The sequence below is a fragment of the Myxine glutinosa genome, chromosome 7, assembly GCF_964187855.1.
Source record: "Myxine glutinosa chromosome 7, kmMyxGlut1.1, whole genome shotgun sequence".
Classification (NCBI taxonomy): Eukaryota; Metazoa; Chordata; class Myxini; order Myxiniformes; family Myxinidae; genus Myxine; species Myxine glutinosa.
This window is the reverse complement of record NC_136267.1, coordinates 66,302,663-66,324,034: the sequence shown is the minus strand read 5'-3', so window position 1 is coordinate 66,324,034 and position 21,372 is coordinate 66,302,663.

Genomic DNA, 21,372 nt, shown 5'->3' with positions numbered 1-21,372 from the left:
TCACTCAAGGTCAAGTGTCAAAGATCCTGAAACGAAATGCTCAGAGGGGTGTCCCGACTCTAATACCGAGGTCAGGACGTCCCCGCAGAACTACAAGGAGGGATGATCACCAGCTGCACCCGTTAGTCCGCAATGGCTGTACCAAGTCAGCTAATCGGCTTAGGGCTGAGTTGCAGCAACTGACAAATGTGCCTGCAATCCTGCATCCAGAAGGCTAGTCAACCAATGACTGGTTCAAGCAGGCTATCGTGCCAGGCGTCCCCTGAGAAAGCCACGTCTGACGAGACAACACCGCCAGCGCCGATTGCAGTGGGCCAGAGAGCACCGTCAATGGAAGCCAGGACACTGGAATCACGTGATCTTCAGTGACAAGTCTAGATTTCTGGTCTATCATCAATATGGTCGCGTCCGAGTGCGCAGACAAGTGCATGAAGCCTACAACGAAGATTGTATAGTGCCAAGAGTCCAAGCTGGAGGTGGTGGGGTGATGGTTTGGGCTGCTTTTCATGCAGGGGGCAAAAGTGATCTGGTTGTTCTGAATGGAATCCTGAACCAGTTCAAGCACAGGGCCATTCTGGAAGAAACATTGCTTCCATTTGTTCATGCAGCCTTTCGAGGAAACTTTGTCTTCCAAGATGACAATGCACGGCCTCATCATGCTCGCATGATCCAACACTTTCTTGCTGACCGTGGTGTAGAGCATATGGGGTGGCCTGCCATGTCCCCGGATATGAAGCTGATATAGAACTTATGGGCAGAATTAACGCATCAAATCGACAACTTGGACCAGCAGCCTGCCTCTGTGCGTGAATTGCATCAGGCTATTGTAACTGCATGGCAAGCGATTCCTGTCCAAACCTTGGCAAATCTCGTGAATAGCATGCCTCAACATGTGCGTGCTCTCCTGAATGCTCGTGGGGGTTACACAAAGTACTGAACTGTAATTTTACTGTCCGTAATCCCAGTCGTAATTTAACTTTTGATTTTGTTACAAATTTTTTTGGCTAATGTGCAAAATACAGAGATACTTCTGGAAAACGCAAATAAGTTTAACACAGTACTGTCCGTGAATTGAGTTTGATATCAGTTTACATCACTTTCAAGGATCAATTTATTTGCTTCGAACTGTCAAATGTGGTTTTTGTTTCTTTTAAAGGTCACATTAACAACATCTAGAATAATTTCAACATAATTCCAATGAACTTTTGGTTCTAAGTCATCTTGAAAAGTAAGTTCACCCCCACAAAAAAATATTCCATATTAAATGCCAAGTCTGTATATATATATATATATACATACATACATACATACATACATACATACATACATACATACATACATATATATTTATATATTGTTGCGGATCTGCCGCCGGCCTTCTCCCCTTACCAAGGGGGGACTAGTCCCCTTGTCTTTGACTGGCCTGGCGGGACCCCGGACCTATGATGTCCCTTCCGGACAGCGCGAAATAGGGTATTAGGACTAGAATTCGCTATTACATAATTACTCGCGCTGCCCTGAAACGAGGAAATAAGCCACGCACGAACCATGCGTGTTGAGACGCCAAGCGGTGCGTACACGCGATCCGTGCCGTTCAGATGGTGAACCCAGTTCTATCGATCTTATTCGTGCCACGCTTAGCCAATGGCGAAATCACAGATGCGATCGAATTGGAAAAAGTAATAACAGGTTTATTTACACGATACAAGGATTCCAGAAAAAGGGGACACAGTGCAGCCTTATACAGTCTTACTTAATACCCAGGACAAACGGGCCCGTCCCACACACACTCACATGGGGCTTGCAGCTGCAGGATGATGGTCTGCGTCCAAGGATGGCTCCCGTGCAGCTCCCTCCGGTCTCCGGCTCGTCCCGTGCAGATGGTAAGACGAGAAGGCAGGAGCTCTCCGCGTGTCGTTTGTACACACAGGGTTATTACGGGGCGAACGGTAGGGTGTGGGCCCTGGCGGTTAATCACTGGCAGGCTATTACTGCATTTACTCGTGTGGCTGAAGTAGGCGTTATTCGCCACCGGCGCGTCTGGCTCCAGCCGTGTACTCAACGCATTGAGTTACTTACTCACCACAGGCAGGTTGGTGGTCTTTCCGTCTTCTACCGACTCCTCTCCGGCCTTGCTCTCTCAGCTCTCTCTGGGCTCTGTCCCCCAAATATTCCTGCAGGTCACACAAGATCTGCCTGCAACCCTCTTATGGTTAAACTGCCAAAATCAAGACTCTCTGCTCACCTTCACTCTCTTCAATCCCACTCCTCCCTCCAGGTCTTTAAAACGGCTGTTCACCACCATCTCTTATCTTCCCCAATCCAAAACCTTGATCTTTTCCACCCCCGCTAATTTCACCCCAAATCCACTTTTTTGAGGTGACTTTTGTCTTCTTTCCTGGAAGTCCTTGGTGTCCTTGCGTTTTATACCTATCCTGCCTCCCCCCAGGCCCTCTCCCTCCCACACATCTCCCGATGTCCCTGCTCTCAAATGTTGTGTTTGTGTGCTGCCTCCCCTTCTCTCCCCATCTTATAGACTACTCCCCTTTTTATATACTTTGTTTGCTTGTTTGTTTGATTTGTTTGTTTGATAAATGTTAGCTCTTTCACGAGCCTCACTCTGTATACAAAAAAAAACAAAAAAAAACGCCTCTTCTTCCTCTCCTCTGGTGCGAACCTTATACCGCGAGGTACAGTTCAAAACCTCAAAGCGAGCGATGCGAGTCAAGTTCTCCTTCAAAGTCCTGCTCGTAAATTCTCCCAAGTGCTCACAATATGCTCGCCCCCTCAAGTCCTCTCTCTCTCCTCTGCGAGTCCTCTCACCAAGCCCTCTCCCAACAAGTCATTTCTCTCTCCTCTGCGAGTCCTGTTCAAGGGCTTTGTGCAGCGACTTATATAGGCAAGCCCCGCGAACCTTCTCGAACTCACCAGACGCGCCTCTCCACGCCCTCTCATGCCATGCTGTTAGAGCCCTGATTGGCTGGTGGCTCTTACCGTCATTGCCTCTGATGCTCCGCCTTGACGCCGCCCCCACCCCGACCTCGCGCTCCTCCCTCTCAGGCCTACCTCGTGTTACTCGACTAGTGAGTGAGAAAAGGGCAGCAAAATGCTGCGTGCAGCCAAAGCGTAATAAACTGAGCGGGCAGCCAAATGGGGCGTGGGATCAATTATGCCCATAAAGGTGGAATTGGAGGGTGGACGCAAAATGAACGGGACCTAATCTCATGTCTTTATACAACGCAGGTATCAATAGGGGAAATGGCCTATACTTACACATACTATGACATAACTAAAAATACTACAAGTGGGCCTAGGTGTTGCTCATGGACTAACTATGGGGGGGCAACCCTTTATCCTTTAATGATCAATATGTGCAAATCTCAAAACCGTAGCACTGCCCCCCTCCCTTGCCAGACTCATCCCCGAGTCGAACCCACACAGGTGAGAACGACCGGTTTTGAGAAAGGTTCGGGACTAGTTTTAAAATTACGTGTGACACTTAGATGTGGTTTCCCTCTACATTTAATCTAACACCCTGTATGTGACAGTTTTACAACACTAGATATGTCCCACCTACTGCGTTGTGTACTAACTAACAGACTCACACCCACAGCTAACCGAATTGCAGAATTGATTCTCAAACGAAACATAAAACCGGTGGGGAGCATGTTATTTACAACACTAAACTAATTATTTACATCTCTATAACTGAGGACCAGTTCTTTTGTGGAAAGAAAATTTGGAGGGGAGAAAACAACAATGCACCAATACACCAATACACAAAAATGCACCGTTCACCATTTCAAATGTCATATTTGCTGCTTGGCTGCTGCTTGGCTGCATCGTCTTGCTTCCTGCTTCGTCTTTGGTGTACATTAATAAAAACTTAAAGGTCTTCCTTCCTGACACACCAGAATACAATGTACAAAACCGTGTCCGTTTTTATTTACAGCAGGGCCAATCTTATGGTCCATCTGCGTGACATTGACGCCACTTAAAGCCATTGGTCCGCAGGTGCAAGGTAACGTTTGCAGCAAATGACCGCTCAGCAAAGATGCCAGGCCACAGAACGTGTGGTCCATAAGGTGTATTGGTGCAGCAAAAGGTAGCAGGGGCGCCGCACAAGTGTAGCCAGGCACAGCTGCAGAGTTCAAGATTCCTGCACACTCCACTCCAAAATGGGTCTATGGGTGGGGAGGAAGACAAAGCACAGTTAGCAAAGGAAAGGACGCAAAGGTACACATCAAAACAAGGCAATACAACATGAGGGGCGCGGGAGAGCGAGCAGAGCAAGCTCATCCCTAACCCCCCATGTCAGCCTACACTACCCCTGCCCTTTCCTGTATTTACAATTTACAAATTCGTCACTCCGTCTTGTCTCCCATATCCCCCTCTATGCCAAATTCGTCGTCCAATCCCTCCCAAGAAGGAAGAGATGGAACAAACACAATGTCAAATCACGTCGAGATGCGTCTCACCCACTCAAATCGTTCACAAAACACGGTGTGGAGTTCCGTCTCCCTTGGTGAGTGGATGTGGATCGTGCGAAGAGATTTCTCATCATAACTATACTCTAATAACGTTAACTCAGTTACACTACCCGGGGTCATGCCCTGCCAATTGGCATCTTTGAACTATGTGGTTCTTAAAACCAATTCCCATTGACCATCCTGTGATGCCATCCAATTTAGGTCTCACTCCCCAATTTTTCACTACTGTGCCTTTGCACAATTTCGGGGCTGGGTCGTGTGGCTCCACTAGCAAGTCCAACTACCTGCGCACCTCCGCCACTGAATTCGCCACCCGAGCTTACCTTGCTCCTTGCGACTACCCTAAATCGGGGAAGGCCCCTCCTGGCTCTCTCACCCCTCTGATGCCCTCTCTGGCATTGGGCTACCCGGGTCCTTCTCCTGGATCCTCGGGCCCCACTGAACACTACTCTGACTGGCTCCCAGAGCCTACCTGCGGCCTCACCTGGCCGACAAACTACCAGTGGCGGAGTGCCCCATTAACCATACGCACAAACAAAGCCCACACGCCCAGCCATTCACTGACTCATGCACCCATCAAAGCAATACCTTGCCACTACCTGCACCACAGGTGTCAATATCCAACAATTTACCTAAACCTTCTACCTGACTTTACACTACCCTCCCCGGGTATTCGTGAAGGGGTCCATCTTCCCCCATTCACTCCTTCGCACCATGCATTCCACACCTTTTACATCACACCAAGCATTCCACACCATTTATTCCACACACCAAGTATCTTCTCTGGCACACCTCTTGTGCTCGAATTCCTCTTTCCATACACTCCAACACAACTCAATCTGTCCTCAATACACCACTCATACATCACCTCTGGTCATCCCTGACCAATGCCTCACTTGCTCAAGCCCATGCACACAGTGATTCCCATTCATTTCCTCATTTGCTCAAGCCGAAGACACACCCACAATTTCTCCACACTACTACACACACACAGCATCATCTAACTAACTACTTCCCTCTAATACTCGTGCCTTCCCGTCTTCCCTTACACTCAGCACTTCCCTCGTCATTATCATCCTTCTAATCTGACTACGTCCCCTCTACTTGTACAAAAGTCACTACTTAAATCTCGTGTCTCCTATTGTTATCTCTAAATCCCTAACAATTATCCTTGCCCGCCCTCGGCTAGTTTACACTGCCACCCCATAATCTATTGCTCATGTGCCCCAATAAAACGAATGGTAAAGCTACCATTCGCCAACACTATGGCTAACTGTCCACTCCACTTGAGCCTCTCCGTGCGGCAATACATTTTCGTCATCACAGCTCGGCTTCGCAAAGCCGAGCAATGCATGCGGGTGGTTGGTCCACTGTTGGTTGGGTTCGTCTGGCATTTTCGATTCAGGGGAGGAGGCATGCTTGGGCCAAGGTTCCAGGCGCCATCTCTGCGTGGAGCCTTTCGGTCCCCGGCACGATGGCCCAACCTCCCACGATCGGAGCACCGCGGCCGCCAGGGAGCGAAGCTCCGACCTCTCCTACCCCCCCTCGAACCATGCCGATCGCCTTTCCCGCCAAGGAGCGGAACCGACCATAGAGAGCGGGGCCCGGCACGAATCGTGCACGCCGCCGCGGCCACGATCCCCGCCATTCCCCGCAGCACACAAAGCACACCACACACCGAGGGCTCGCGTCGGCTATCCATCACCCTAAACGCTGCCCCGGTCTGCGTCGATGCCCGAGTCGCATTCTCACACCCACACGTGACTCGCTCCTTACTCGCACACCGAGGCGCTCCAGCGCCTCCCATACACCCGCTGCATTCAGTTACCGCACGCTCTCGTGCATTCTCTTTCCTTGCACACTCAGGTGCACACCACTCAGGCGCTCTCACGCCGCTCGCACACTCCATTATCATACACCCTCGTGCACATCCTGGCGCTCTCATACCACTCGCACACTCCATTACATACTTTTCTTCCACGCGCTCCTCTCGTGCACTCTCTCTCGTTACATCCTCTGTAACACCCACGGGTGTGCACTCTTCTGGTACACACCCACTCAGTGCACACTTACCCATGGGTGTGCACACTATTGTTGCACACCCAATCATGCGCTCTGGTGTGCACTCCCGCACACGCTCTACAACACGCTCCGGTGTGCATCCTCCCTCACTCTCCTCGGCCATCGCACACTCTGTTTCACACTCTTCACACATACACTCCGTTGTGCATTCGCTCTCACTCTCTGTAACACACTCTCCCATTACACACTCGCGCTCAGGCGCACACTTTTTCCTCACATGCGTGCCATTCGCTTTCACACATCGCACCACGGACCTTCCATGAGCGCCCGGGTTACGTCGCGATCCCAAGCGCGTCAAAAATCTTTTCGCGCCAAACATTTTCGTGCCATACACGCTCCTACTCACCTTCGGGACCCTTTACCGCAGCAGCACCTGCAAACTTTCATTATCATGAGGAAGCACGACATCACAATGTGAATACGGACTTCACGTGCATTCCATTTCCTTCTCTCGTAATTCATTTTCTAACTCTGCCGTCTCTTCGGCCTCAATTTCCATTATAATTCTTTTTCTTTTTCTAGCCCAATGACCGCCGGCGCGCTTAAAATTTCTCTTCTAATTCGGCGGCCATCGGCTTTTCCACACCCCGAGTCACGATTTCTATAGCCCTGGTCAACTTCACTGCGCTCTGCCCAAGCTTGCTTTCCACGCGTTCCTCGCACCGCGTTACCTCGTCGCGTTGTTACACCGTTGCGTACCAATGCGACTTTTCGCTCGACCTGCGCCCAATGTCCTCCCCCATACCAATGCGACTTTTTCGCTCGACCTGTGCCCAATGTCCTCCCCCATTGTGTCCATTAGTCCGTGGGCTGAGTAGGGTTTACATGCACCCCCCCCCCCCCCCCACAACTTAACTTCCCGGATATGTCCATGTACCCCCCACCTTAGGGGTTAGGAAAAACCATGTTAACAGAAAAAAAACTCATTCCCAAGGTACCTCCCACGCATATTTTGATGTTACCACCCCTGTGTCAGTGATTTCCGAAAATTAGGGGTAGGCGAAATTCAAATGGCCATAACCTTTTACCTAGTCATCCTATGGTTGCATATGACCCCTCAAAATGTTTGTCCTGGGACACTCTTTACAATGATATGTGTTATATGCAAATGAGGTCACTAATGAGGTCACACTATGAGGGAATGAGTTTTTTTCTGTTAACATGGTTTTTCCTAACCCCTAGGGTGGGGGGTACATGGACAAACCCGGGAAGTTAAGTTGTGGGGGGGGGGGGGGTGCATGTAAACCCTACTCAGCCCACAGACTACATGTTGCACCTGGGTTCGTCTAGCATGGCGTCCAATTTTGCCTCCAGTTGGATTAGGAGCAATTCAATGTTAGAAAAGGCTCGCTTGGCTGCCACTGCCACGTGTGAGGCGCCGCCATTTTCTTCCCCTACTGCCGGCCCCTGATCAACGTCATCCTCTTCTCACACTTCTTCCCGGGGATCCTGGGTTATTGATTCTTCGTTATCTACCTCCTCTTCTACCCTTACCGGCATTCGACCGTCTTGGCTAGCCATGGCACGAATTAAATTTGGATTTTTAATAATTAAATTTCGGCCGCTCGTAATTTTCGAGTGCGTTAAGCGCACTTCGGGTCCCAATAAAAACTCTTGACACCAATTGTTGCCGATCTCCCGCCGGCCTTCTCCCCTTACCAAGGGGGGGGATTAGTCCCCTTGTCTTTGACTGGCCTGGTGGGACCCGGGACCTATGACGTCCCTTCCGGACAGCGCGAAATAGGGTATTAGGACTAGAATTCGCTATTACCTAATTACTCGCGCTGCTCTGAAACGAGGAAATAAGCCCCGCACGAACCACGCGTGTTGAGCCGCCGAGCGGTGCGTACACGCGATCCGTGCCGTTCAGATGGTGAACCCGGTTCTATCGATCTTATTCGTGCCACGCTTAGTCAATGGCGAAATCACAGAGGCGATCGAATTGGAAAAAGGAATAACAGGTTTATTTACACTATACAAGGATTGCAGAAAAAGGGGACACAGTGCAGCCTTATACAATACAGGGGAAGGTCGGTAAACTGGCGGTTATACGAAGCGCTTTTCACACACGTCCTTCCAAAGCAGCCGCCTCAATCAAGGCTCATAACGCGAGTTCTTGCAATAAGTCGTTGTAATGCCGTTCTTTAGCGCGCTCTCCAACGAGTCCTTTTACCATCTCCTCTCCACTCTTTTGGCACGAGTCCTCTCAACAACGCGCTCGCCCCCTCAAGTCCTCTCAACCACGATAAGTTCTCTCGAGTCCTCTGTAATGAGCGCTGCTGCGTAAGTCCTGTTCAAGGGCTTTGCGCGCGCGCTTTTATCAGCCAAGCCAGCGAACGCTCTCGGAAGCCCCAACCACGCCCTGTCAGGCGATCTCACCTCAGCCCTGGTTGGCTGGTGTGGTTTTACCGGCTCTGCCTTGATGGCTGTTTGACGTGGCCGCACCTCCATCCTTGCGCTCCGTCCCCTTTTTCCAGCCTCACCTCGTGGCTTTTGGGCTGGGTTGAGCGAGCCCAAGGGCAGCGAAGGCTGCTGGCCAAGGAGCGTAACAAATTTGGGAGGGCCAATGGGGCACAGACTGGAGAGCGCTTAATGGCGTCGCTTGGAGGGAGGCTGCCAAATGGATGAGGGGCCTACTCTTATTTGTTTGACACAACGCAGATGCAACTACTGGACATGGCCTTATCTAAACACATATTAAGAAATAACTACCGTCCTAAGGTGACCTACGTGTTGCTTGTGGCCTATCTATGGGGTGCAACCTTTAACCTTTAATGATGTTATCTGTGTGGGTTCTCAAAACCGCAACAATATCTTATTTCCCAAGGGGAGTGCTTGACAATGAGCATGTTTCAATTTTTTTCCATGGAGTGGTTTCGGAGATATAGAGGTTCAACTTTTTTTCGATTTTCCCAAGATGGCGCTTGTACCACGTGGCCTATGATGTCATAATTATAATTTCACTCTTACTATGTCTCTCCGAAAAGACCGACTGAACAATCCTCCCATCGACTTTCTCAACAATCCTCTCCAAGAAGTTCTGTCACTCAAGCTTTTGGGCCTCACTATCTGCCATGATCTTTCCTGGGAAACCCACATTTCCAAGCTGGCCTCCAAAGCCAGTCGCCGACTGGGCATCCTCCGTCGTGCAAAGTCCTTCCTTGGCACACCTGAGCTCATCACCACATACAATGCTTTCATCCGCAGCTCAATGGAATATTGCTCTTCCTTCTAGGCTGGTGATCCTGCCTCACACCTAGCTCGGCTTCACGCTGTTGAAACCAAAGCTTTCAGAATCATTGGAATCTCCCGCGATGAAGCTAACTCCGAGGACCTTTCACTCTTTCACCGCAGGCAGGTTGGTGGACTTTCTGTCTTCTACCGACTCCTATCCTGCCCAGCACCCCCAGCTCTATCTGTGCTCTGTCCCCCAAATATTCCTAAATATTCCTGCAAGATCTACCAGCAACCCTATTCTGGTGAAATTGCCAAAATGAAGACTCTCTATTCACCTTCACTCTTGCATGCCTCTTTTCTCCTGCCTCTGGAACAAACTCCCTCAGTCTCTTCAATCCCACTCTTCCCTCCAGATCTTTAAAACATCTGTTTACCACCATCTCTTATCTTCCTCCATCCAAAACCTTGATCTTTTATACCCCTGTTAATTCACCCCAGATCCACTTTCCTGAAATACCGACTTCTTTCTTGGAAGTCCTAGCAGTGTCCATGTGTTTTATAACTCTACTCCCCCCCCCCTCCCTTCCCATGCCTCCTCCCCCCAAGCTCGCAGTCAGTGTTCCAATTCATCCCAAAGGTGTTCGATGGGGTTGAGGTCAGGGCTTTGTGCAGGCCAGTCAAGTTCTTCAACACCGATCTCGATAATCCATTTCTGTATGGACTTCGCTTTGTGCACTGGAGCAATGGGGCATTGTCATGCTGAAACATGGAAGGGCCTTCCCCAAAACGTTGCCACAAAGTTGGAAGCACACAATCGTCTAGAATGTCATTGTATGCTGTAGCGTTAAGATTTTTCTTCACTGGAAATAAGGGGCCTAGCCCAAACCATGAAAAACAGCACCGGACCATTATTCCTCCTCCACCAAACTTTACAGTTGGCACTTTGCATTTGGGCAGGTAGCTTTCTCCTGGCATCCACCAAACCCAGATTTGTCCGTACGACTACCACATGGTGAAGCGTGATTCATCACTCCAGAGAACGCGTTTCCACTGCTCCAGCATCCAATGGCGGTGAGCTTTACACCACTCCAGCCTATGATGGTGCCACGTTGAAAGTCACTGGGCTTTTCAGTGTGGCCCATTCTACTGCCAATGTTTGTCTATGGAGATTGCATGGCTGTGTGCTTGATTATATATACCTGTCAGCATTGGGTGTGGCTGAAACAGCTGAATCCACTAATTAGAAGGGGTGTCCACATACGTTTGGCCATGTAGTGCATATTATATATATATATATATATATATATATATATATGAATCCCCCTCCCCCCTCCCTCCCCCTCCCCCATCACCCTCCCCCTCCCCCCTCTCCTCCCCTCCCCCTTTCTCCTCCCCTCCCCCCCTCCTCCTCCCCCCTCTTCTCTCCTCCCCCCCCTCTTCTCCCCTCCCCCCCCCTCTTCTCCCCTCCCCCCCTCTTCTCCCCTCCCCCCCCTCTTCTCCCCTCCCCGCCCTACTCCCGTTCCCCTCCCCTCCCCTTTCCCCTCCCCTCCCCTCCCCCGCCCGGCAATGCCGGGTACTTCTGCTAGTATATATATATATTGTTGCGGATTCCAGTTCTGTTGATGTACTAAGGGGGGGATTAAGTCCCCATTTCCCCTCAAACATTGGGTCCACGGGCCATCAACCGCAGACGAAACTCGCACCCGGCGGATTTCATAGCAACTCCAATCGCCAATCCACCAATCACGGGTCGAAGGGTTATCGATCGTGACCCAAATACCTTTGAGACCACGTGGCCGGAAAGACCAGGATTTGAACACCTCACGTTCCCACACCTTATCCCAATCAGGTGCGCAGAGCGGGTCACACGGTGTGGGTTGCGGCTTATTCCTGCATGATCTACGGGCTTAATTGAGCAAGCGGATTTGTTTTGGACAATGCTGGATCAGTGGGTTAAAGGACGCACTTGAGCAGCTCGAAAGGAAACAAAATGTACACGTCTTTTATTTACAATGGCAAAGAAAAAAGGACGAGAAGCAGACTTAACAATTCTTACCTATCTAATCCCGACATAGGCGCCTGGCACACTCGCACATGGGGGTGAATCACACACTGGTTAGACTCGTACCGGTGGACGTGCGGACGCTGACTCGGACGGGGGCCGCTCCTGCACGCAGCATACTGATCGATCCGGCAGACGAGGATCAGCACAGAGAATGACCCAGCATAGAGGACGACCCAGCACGGATGAAGAACCAGCTTGGAGGACAAAGGAGAAGGGCAGCACGGAAGAACCAGCTCGTAGGACAGTCGGCTTGAAGGACTTACGAGGAGAGAGAGCTCGAACAATGATCGGCACAGACCTTTATCGGGTGCAATGTCCTTCAAGAAGATTCCATGGCCTACCATTGGCCGAGGCTGGTCAGGTGCAGTCTTCCCCCACCCCCCACACCCCCACCTCCTTCTGGAAGGTTCCACGACCTACGTTTGAAGGTCGACCATTTGCCGACCACAAGTATTGGGGCCATTGGTGGTTTATGATATTGTGATTGCTCATGTGGATGATGGAGGTTTTGGTGGGTGGGTTTGTGAGGTGGTTGGGAGGCGCACGCTCTTTGACGAATATTGCTTTTTATGGTCAGGGTGGAAAACTCCGGTTTTGCTTGACATCATTAACTGAGGAGTTGAAGGTGGTGAGGGTGCGGGAGTTCATGATGTTGCGGGATTCACGTGATTCAGTTGTAAACAATGCTCTCCCAGAGAAGAAGGGAAGTCGGAAATGGAATGCAAGAGCAGAGGTGGATGAGATGGAAGAGCGGTTGCAAAAGGAGGAGGTCGTGGAGATGGTTCAGCATGGGAAGCATGGCTTGGGGTGGATGAGGTATGAGCGATGGGGAAAGGTATGTGTGAAAGAGAGGAGGAAGATGGTTGAGAGGGAGGTGAGAAGAAAGGAGGAGGAGGGAAGATATGTGAAAGCAGTCCTGACAGGCACAGCAAGGTGCTTGGACGCAGTGGGAAGGTGTGAAGGAGAGGACATTGAAGTGGAAAGAGATTTGGAGGATGGTGCCAATATTGTTGAGTTTCGTGTTGCGGGTAACGTATGATGATGTGCTTCCATCACCAGTAAACTTGAGATGTGGAGGCTGTTGCAGGAGAGATGTTATTTGTGTGGAGGTTTGGGAACGGTGCAGCATGCACTGAGTGCATGCTCAGTAGCATTGGCAGCAGGAAGATACAAGTGGCGGCATTATCAGGTGCTGGCGGTGGTAGTGCAGCTGGTGCAACAAGAGGTGCTGAAATCGAGAGGGAGACTGATGGGGGAGAGGTGTTGTTTGTCAAAGAGGGCCAAGTGGTAAGAGGGGGAAAGAGGAGGAGGTGGAAAGCAAGAGGGCTGTCAGATGCTTGTGATTGGCAGGTGGTGGCAGACCTAAAGCCACAATTGGTATCCCCAGAGGAGATCTGTGTGACAATGTTGCGGCCTGACATTGTCATCTGATCAGGTGCAACAAGACAGGTCATCTTCGGGGAATTGTCTGTACCTTGGGAAGAGATCATGGAGAAGGTGCACGAGAGGAAGAGAGGAAAGTACAGTGAGTGTTGAACAGTGAGTGACACAGTACAGTCTGAGTACAGTACAGCACAGCGAGTGAGTACAGTCTGGAGGCAGAGTGTTGGGAGAAGGGTTGGCGAGTTTCTTGTCAGCTATTTGAGGTGGGGTGTGGAGGGTATATTGGCAATTCCTTTTCTGCATTTCTTGCTCGGCTTGGAGTGTGTGGGACAGAAAGAAGGAGGATGCGTGATAGAGTGGCCCAGGTTGCCATGAAAGGCTCACTTTAGATTTGGAGGAAGTTTATGCAGACACGTCGAACGGTGTAGGTTGAAGTTGTGGGTGGTGGTTAATTTCAGCCTGAAGGGGTTGTGACTATGTGTGAAGAGAAATAGAGATGTGTGAATGGTGTTTTTTTTGTTTGTTTTTTTGGTGTGTGGGTGAGTGGGCGAGGGGCTGTGGATTCTTGGAGTGGAGGCAGTTTTGTTGTTACCCTGTGCTTGCGAAGCGAAAATCAGGGTTAAGCATTCAGTTGCGTACATGTGCCGTGTGCTGTACGTGTGCTGTGTGCTGTACGTGTTGTAAACAATGCATGCATGCAATGCATGCAATGCGTGCATGTCTGCATTTTAAAAATTCATTTTCTCAGCAGCCGTTGGTCCAATTGACACGCAATTTTTCCATAGAAGCACCTCTGGCTGTAGAATTTTTTTATTCATAATTATGACGTCATAGGTCACGTGGGACGGACGCCATCTTGGAAAAACGTTACACCTCTATATCTCCCAAACCACTCAATGGAAAAAATTGAAATGTGGCTCATTGTCAAGTACTCACTATGGGGAATACGATATGTTGATGCTGATGCCATCGGTGCCTTAATTATGACGTCATAATTCGACAAATACAACGCTTGATCTGATCAGTATGAATAAAACAAAAATTCCTCTGCAACTGTTAGACCGATGGACACAAAATTTTCAGAATATGTGCAGCTCTTCCTGTACAATTTTTTTTAATGATAATTACAACATCATAGGTCATGTGGTACAGACGCCATCTTGGAAAAAACTCTTACTGTGTCTCTCTGAAAAGACCGACTGAACAACCCTCCCATCTACTTTCTCAACAATCCTCTCCAAGAAGTTCTGTCACTCAAGCTTTTGGGTCTCACTATCTGCCATGATCTTTCCTGGGAAAACCACATTTCCAATCTGGCTTCCAAAGCCAGTCGCCGACTTGGCCAGAGAGGAAGTCCGCAAGCCATGCGTGGAGATTACCATGGATTTTTACCTTTTCGTTGAATATATGCAGGTGAATGTGCTGTTGATCACGTTTCTGAGTTAAGTATGATGACGTTCAGGAAGAAGAAGAAGGCTTACCACCAACTTCAAACTCGGAGGATCAGAATTGTTTTTATTCATTGTTTAGAACATATTATTGTTTTTGACTGCTTCCAGAATTGTTTTTTATTCTTTGTGTTCAAATGTCTGGTGATTATTTTGTATTTATTTATGCGAATGTCTACTTGTTTATAACTGTCATTATTCAAAAATGCTTAGGTGTTTTTTTAATCCAAAAAAATGAACGAAAAATCTTGTTTTTTTTTTGCTTAAAACACTCCCAGACACTCACTGATGAACCTCTGACAGTTTGACGAATATCCATTCATCCATCTGAGAAAAATGGCGACACACAGACTGTCAGACAGACAGACACACAGACCAAAGGCACTCCTACATAGTAGATTTCTCAAAAAGATAACTGGATTCTTATCGCTGTGTAAAAAATATTTATTCTCATGAATAAGTTAAGATGACTCAACTTTTTAGCACCATAAGGCAAAGTTTGACACAAGTTTCCATGCTGTCAATTATGATAATGTGGAGCTGATTTGTCACAGACGGAGCTGTGCTTATTGGTAAGCCAAACCTGTATCTGCCTCGAGGGTTCAGTATTACTCGGGTCTAGGCTTGTGTGCTGGGAAGCAGCTCCGCTAAGCTAATGGTAAGCCCTGTGGCAAGACGCTATGGGAAACCCTCAGAGCGCAACCTTACTTGCGAGCATGACACGCATCGCGGTTGCTTTTCCCCTCTGGAGACGTTTTGTCATGAAATTTTTATAATTTTCCTTTGACCTTCACAAATACAAAGTTCAACTGCAACTGATACTCGTCGTTTCGGGTATAGCTGAGATATCGCAGCTGTGGAGTGGTGGGGGGTAAAGGGGGCAAAGGGGACGAAGTGTTTGTGGTGCTAGATGGGTTGGGGGGCAGGGGGGTTGGGTGTTTGGGTTTGGGTGGCGGGGGAGGGTCGCACTTGTCAAAAGTTATGTTCCTCGATTTCGAGCAATTCGGGTTTTGCAGGCATGTTAGGGACTTCATTGAGCAATTTCACGTTTGTCCGGCGAGACAGTTTCATCAATTCCAGAGACCGTCTTGCCCCAGCGACTGCTTAATCGTGATGAATAATCAAAAAATTGGGACAGCACTTGACATAGTTGGTGGAAATTTGGCAATCAACATATAATCCCTGATTAGCATCTCATAACCACCTTGAAAATGTTTCAACTGTCAGCTTCCAATGCGGTGCGTTCGACCATGTAATTGTTTAAACCAGATAAAAGTGCGCGCAAGCTCCTTCTTCATGGGGTAAGATTTGATTCTCAACAATAATGACTTGCCCGCCTCTGGGTTTGTAAGGAGCAAGTGAGCCATCATTTACGAAGTCTCAATTCATTACCTACTCTCTGCAGTCTGGCTTTGCTCTCTAATGTCCAAAAAAAAAAAACCTCAATTTATTTGCTCTCGCAAGTTGCGCAATTTCTGCAACGTCACATTGGAGTCCAACTAACTTTTTGCAAAGGAGCACCCACGCTTTAATGTATGTGTGAGTTTTTGCTGTACAGACAATAGGTCTCAGCCACTCTGCCCTTGTCTTGTTAAACTCAGGCCATCTGACCCTGGAGGTTACTAAGACGGTGACAGTCCATTATCTACGTTTTCATTTTTGCGCCAGGCCGGTGCAGATGAAGAGCGTTCTTCAATGCCTGGCGTGTCAGAAAGAGACAGGCCGCTCTTTTTATCCTTTCAGTCGCGGCTGAAGCCCAAATTAGTTGCGCTCCCGTTTTCGTTTCGCCAGCGCCCCCACCCCCCGTTTCGCAGTGCCGTTGCAATGTGGGACATTCCTTCTGCATGAGTGAAGAACCCTGATCCCTTCAAGTAAAGACGGAACAGGCCACCGCCTGGGGTAGGTCTGCCCAGGATGCTGACTACTGCCGACTACACACCGGCTGAATTTCGCCCTACCCTCCCCTTTCTCTTCCAACCACCATCACCATCCGAAGCTTGTAAACTAGCTCAGCCGCGAAATAAAACAAGACTAGAAAGCAGGTTTTGAAATGGCACCTTGGAGCTTGAGGCTTGCGCCTCATATGGTGTTCACAGGTCTCGACTTGCACGGCTTCTCAAAAGGTCATTGAATCTAAGCTCTGGTACATTTGTCGGAACATGAGCAGCACTGTTTTTTAATTGTACGCAGCAAGTGATAATGCGGAGGTCCAAAATTGCTCAGGTAACAACGCCCAAAGGTCGATATGCATCTTAGATTGAGGCTTTGTTTGACTGACCATTCAGACAATGACTTAAAGAGAATGCTTTTTTTTTTTTTTTGTATACAAGATCGAGGCTCGTGTAAGAACTAACATTGATCACAAAAAGACAAACTGACACATAAAACATAAGATAAAGGGAGTGGGAGAACAAAATGGAGAGCAGGGACATCGGGAGATCTGTGGGAGGGAGAGGGCTTGGGAGGAGGAGGCATGGTAAGGGGGTGGGGGGTAGGAGAGGTAAAGTGACATTTTAGGGTTAGGGTTTGGGTTAGGGTTAGGTTTTTTCAATCAAACCAGATTCCCAGAAATTATGTAATTATGACATCACAAGGTGCCACTGGCCATATTTTGCATCTCAGCTGCTTCAATGGAAATAGAGGCTTGTGGAATGTTCAGCGGAGAGAATGACTACAGAAAAGCAAAGTGTGTCCAACCATGACTCAAGGGTTGGTCTTTGAGGTGCACATGGCAACGCCATGACGAGCGAGATGCAGAGGTGGATGGAAGGTCACTACAGCCAATCAGAAGTGACCACTGATGCGTTACAGTAAACATAGCCCTGCTGGTTGTGTTGCAAAAGGGTGACACCTGTCCACCGTCATTTATGCAACCGACTGCACTCCCGTTAAGACGTGATCAGAAAAGCGTTCCTGGCACTGTTGTTTTCTCAGCAATATCACTGCCCCCTCCACGAAGCACCTTATAAGGGAGGGCATTTCTTGCACTGTCTTTCCAGGGCAATCTCATGACGGATGGCCCAAGGAACACGAATGGTCACATCACGGTGTGGCACGCGTGTAACCGCTGGCTTGCATTTTTGGAAATCCTTCCATGGGCCGCTTTACAAACCTAAAATACTGCCATTAAAATTGAACTGGCGGCTTTGGACAAGGCTGGGTGAAAAATGCACTCTGGGCAGAGTCCTGTCAGACCACCTGTTGTCTATTATTCCAGGACTTGAGCTACCCATAAATCATAACCTTGGTGAATTAATCAACCTGTCAGGACCCAGATGAAAGGTTATGAAGCAGGGCCAGAGATCAGGCCTGGACTGATAGAGGTCAGGGTCACATTGCATTCCTCACTGTCAAGTTGGGAACGCCAAAGATGCCTATGAACAAAATGTGCAAGGAAATGTGTGTAAATCTTGAAGTTGCAATGAACGTTTACAAGGGGACAAAGGTACACCTTAAATTGTAATTATACAAGACGGTAAGACCTCATCTTGATGTGTCTCACATCCCGTGGCAAAGTCCTAGTTCAAATGGGTGCTCACGTTGAAATTGTCTTGTTTAGGTTCAACTGTAAAGGGGGAAACCTGCGTCATAAAAAAGCCCTTTTAGTGGAAACGTTTAGCCGGCTGTTACATCTACCTGCACTTTCTTGTGAAAAATGAAGATTCCACAGTTCCTTGGTAAGAATCAGCCCTTGTGAGTGAGTCAGTGTTCAAAATATATTCAAAATTAATGGATGACAGAATCAACGCCGAAACCCGTTCCAGTAATATTGCAATCAGTGGAATAAAGTCAGAACTGTATACTATACCAAATGTATATACTACTGTATACACTACCGGTCAAAAGTTTTAGAACACCTCAATTTTTCCAGTTTTTATTGAAATTTACGCAGTTTAATGTCTCAATGTACTCTGAAATTAAGCATAGAACAAATAAACAATTGGAGATAAAAAAGAAATCATAGAATCATTTTGTTTAACAAAATTTAATTTAAATTTTCGACTCAGCCAAGTAGCCACCTTTTGCAGATATAACCGCCGAACACACTCGTGGCATTCTTTCTACAATGGAAATCAAATATTGTTCGGGAAGTTCTTCTCAACACTGTTGCAGAAGTTCCGACAAATGTGTTGCACTTGAAGGTTGCTTTGCTTTCACCCTTCTGTCCAGTTCATCCCAGACCAGCTCGATGGGGTTTCAGTCTGGAGACTGTGCTGGCCATTCCATGATTTGAAGTCTACCGTATTGTTCTTTTTCCTCAAAGGTAGTTTTGACATAACCTGGAGGTGTGTTTGGGGTCATCATATTGGTGTAGGATGAACCACTGACCAACTAGCGTATACCAAAGGGTATTGCATGGCGCTGCAAAATGCTGTGGTCGCTCTTTTGGTTCAGGGTGCCAGTCACTCTGTGCAAGTCGCCGACTCTGGATCCAGTAAAAGATCCCCAGACCATCACGCTTCCTCCTCCATGTTTGATAATTGGTGTCACACACTGAGGAACCATCCTTTGGAACCCTACTCGACGGCGTACAAAAACCCTGCGTGATGAACCAAAGATTTCAAGTTTTGATTCATCGGTCAAGAAGACCTTCTTCCAGTCTTCAATAGACCACTGGCTGTGCTTCATGGCCCAGGCAAGCCCCTTTTTCATATTTTGCCATATTAGCAATGGCTTTCTTACTGCCACTCGACCTGTCAAACCTGCAGCACAAAGTCTTCTCTTCACAGTTGAAACTGAGATTTGCTTACTTCGACCAGTGTTAAGCTGTGCCTGAAGCTGTTGTCCTGTGAGCCGCCTATCACGCAAGCTGTTGACTCTCAGAAACTTGTCTTCTGATTCTGTTGTGGCTTTGCGTCTGCCAGACCTCTTCCTGTCAGAGTTTCCTCCAGTTTCCAATATACTACTTCCTGCAGTGCAATATTGTCCAAATAATGCTTCAGAAGGTGTAATAACAGTCTGTTCCAGTGTTCCAATACTGCTTTTATACAGACAGGGGGTTTGTAAACAAGTAATCAGCAGAATTTGGGACACTTGTAGGAATTGTTTGCATCAACTTTCAAGGCTTAATTTACTTACTTTGCTTCGGAACAGCTGTAAGTTGTTAACCCATTACTTGTTCCCTGAAGAAGGCCTTTTTTTTTTACAATATAACTGTGCAATTTACATTATTTTCCCGTTTTTGCTAACCTAAACCTTTTTTTAACCTATAACCTTTTTTAACCTTTTTAATAGACTCCAGTTTTAAAAATAAAAATTGTCACTGTTGTCTGTCTTAGTAAGCCATTCATAAAGTATATTCATAGTGGCAGCATTTCTAATGCAATGTAATGCCAGCAATGAACAGTCATAGCTGGAGTAACAACAACCTTGGCGAACTCTAACATAACTAGATGGTATTCATAGAATACTTACCCTGAGCATTCAACTTGGTGTGAGCCAACTCTTCTGTTTTTGAACGTTTCTTTTTTTTTTGGGATCCAATATGGCTGCCAGACCACGTGAGCGATGACATCATAAATTTATATTCTCTCATATAATTGTGGCAAAGATCATGCTCAATAAATTTCAAACTATTCAGACGAAGCGTTGTCCCTGTCGAATTATGACGTCATAATTATGGCACCAATGACATCATCGTTAACAACACCTATTCCCCATGTGGAGTTATTTACAATGAGCCACCTTTCAATTTTTTCCATTGAGTGGTTATGGAGATATAGAGGTGCAACGTTTTTCGGTTTTTCCAAGATGTCGCCTGTAAAACATGACCTATGACGTCATGCTTATCATTAAAATATTCTAAAGGAGGAGGCGCTCCAATGGTGAAAATTTCGTGTCCATCAGACCAACAGTTGCTGATTATTTTAAAATAATGATTGGATGGATAAGTGTTGAATTTATCGAATTATGACGTCATAAAGAAGACACTGATGACATCATCATTAACATATCTTATTCCCCATGGGGGGATAATGAACCAGGTCTAAAATTTTCCCATGGGGTGGTTTCAGAGATATAGAGGTGTGAAGTTTTTCCAAGATTGCGCCTGTACAACGTGACATATGATGCCATAAAAATTATTAAAATATTATACAGGAGGAGGCCCTCCTATGGTGAACATTTAGTGTCAATCGGACCAAGAATTGCAGAGAAAAAAATTCATATTGATCGAATCAAGCGTTGTACTTGTCGAATTATGACGTCATAATTAAGGTGCCGATGACATCATCATTAACATATATTATTCCCCAAGCGGAATACTTGACAATGAGCCATGTTTAAAAAAAATTCCATGGAGAGGTTTTGGAGATATAGAGGTTCAACTTTTTTTCGATTTTCCCAAGATGGCGCTTGTACCACGTGACCAATGATGTCATAATTATAATTTCAAAAATTCCACAGGAGCAGCCGCTCATATTCTGAAAATTTCGTGCCAATCGGACTAACAGTTGCAGAGGATTTTTTTTTTTCATACTGATCAGATCAAGCGTTGTACTTGTTGAATTATGACGTCATGGTTAAGGCACCAATGACATCATCATCAGCATATCTTATTCCCCATGGGGAGTACTTGACAATGAGAATGTTTCCATTTTTTCCATTGAGCGGTTTGGGAGATATAGAGGTGTAACGTTTTTCCAAGATGGCGTCCGTACCACGTGACCTATGACGTCATAATTATGAATGAAAATTTTCTACAGGCGGAGGCGCTCATATGGTAAAA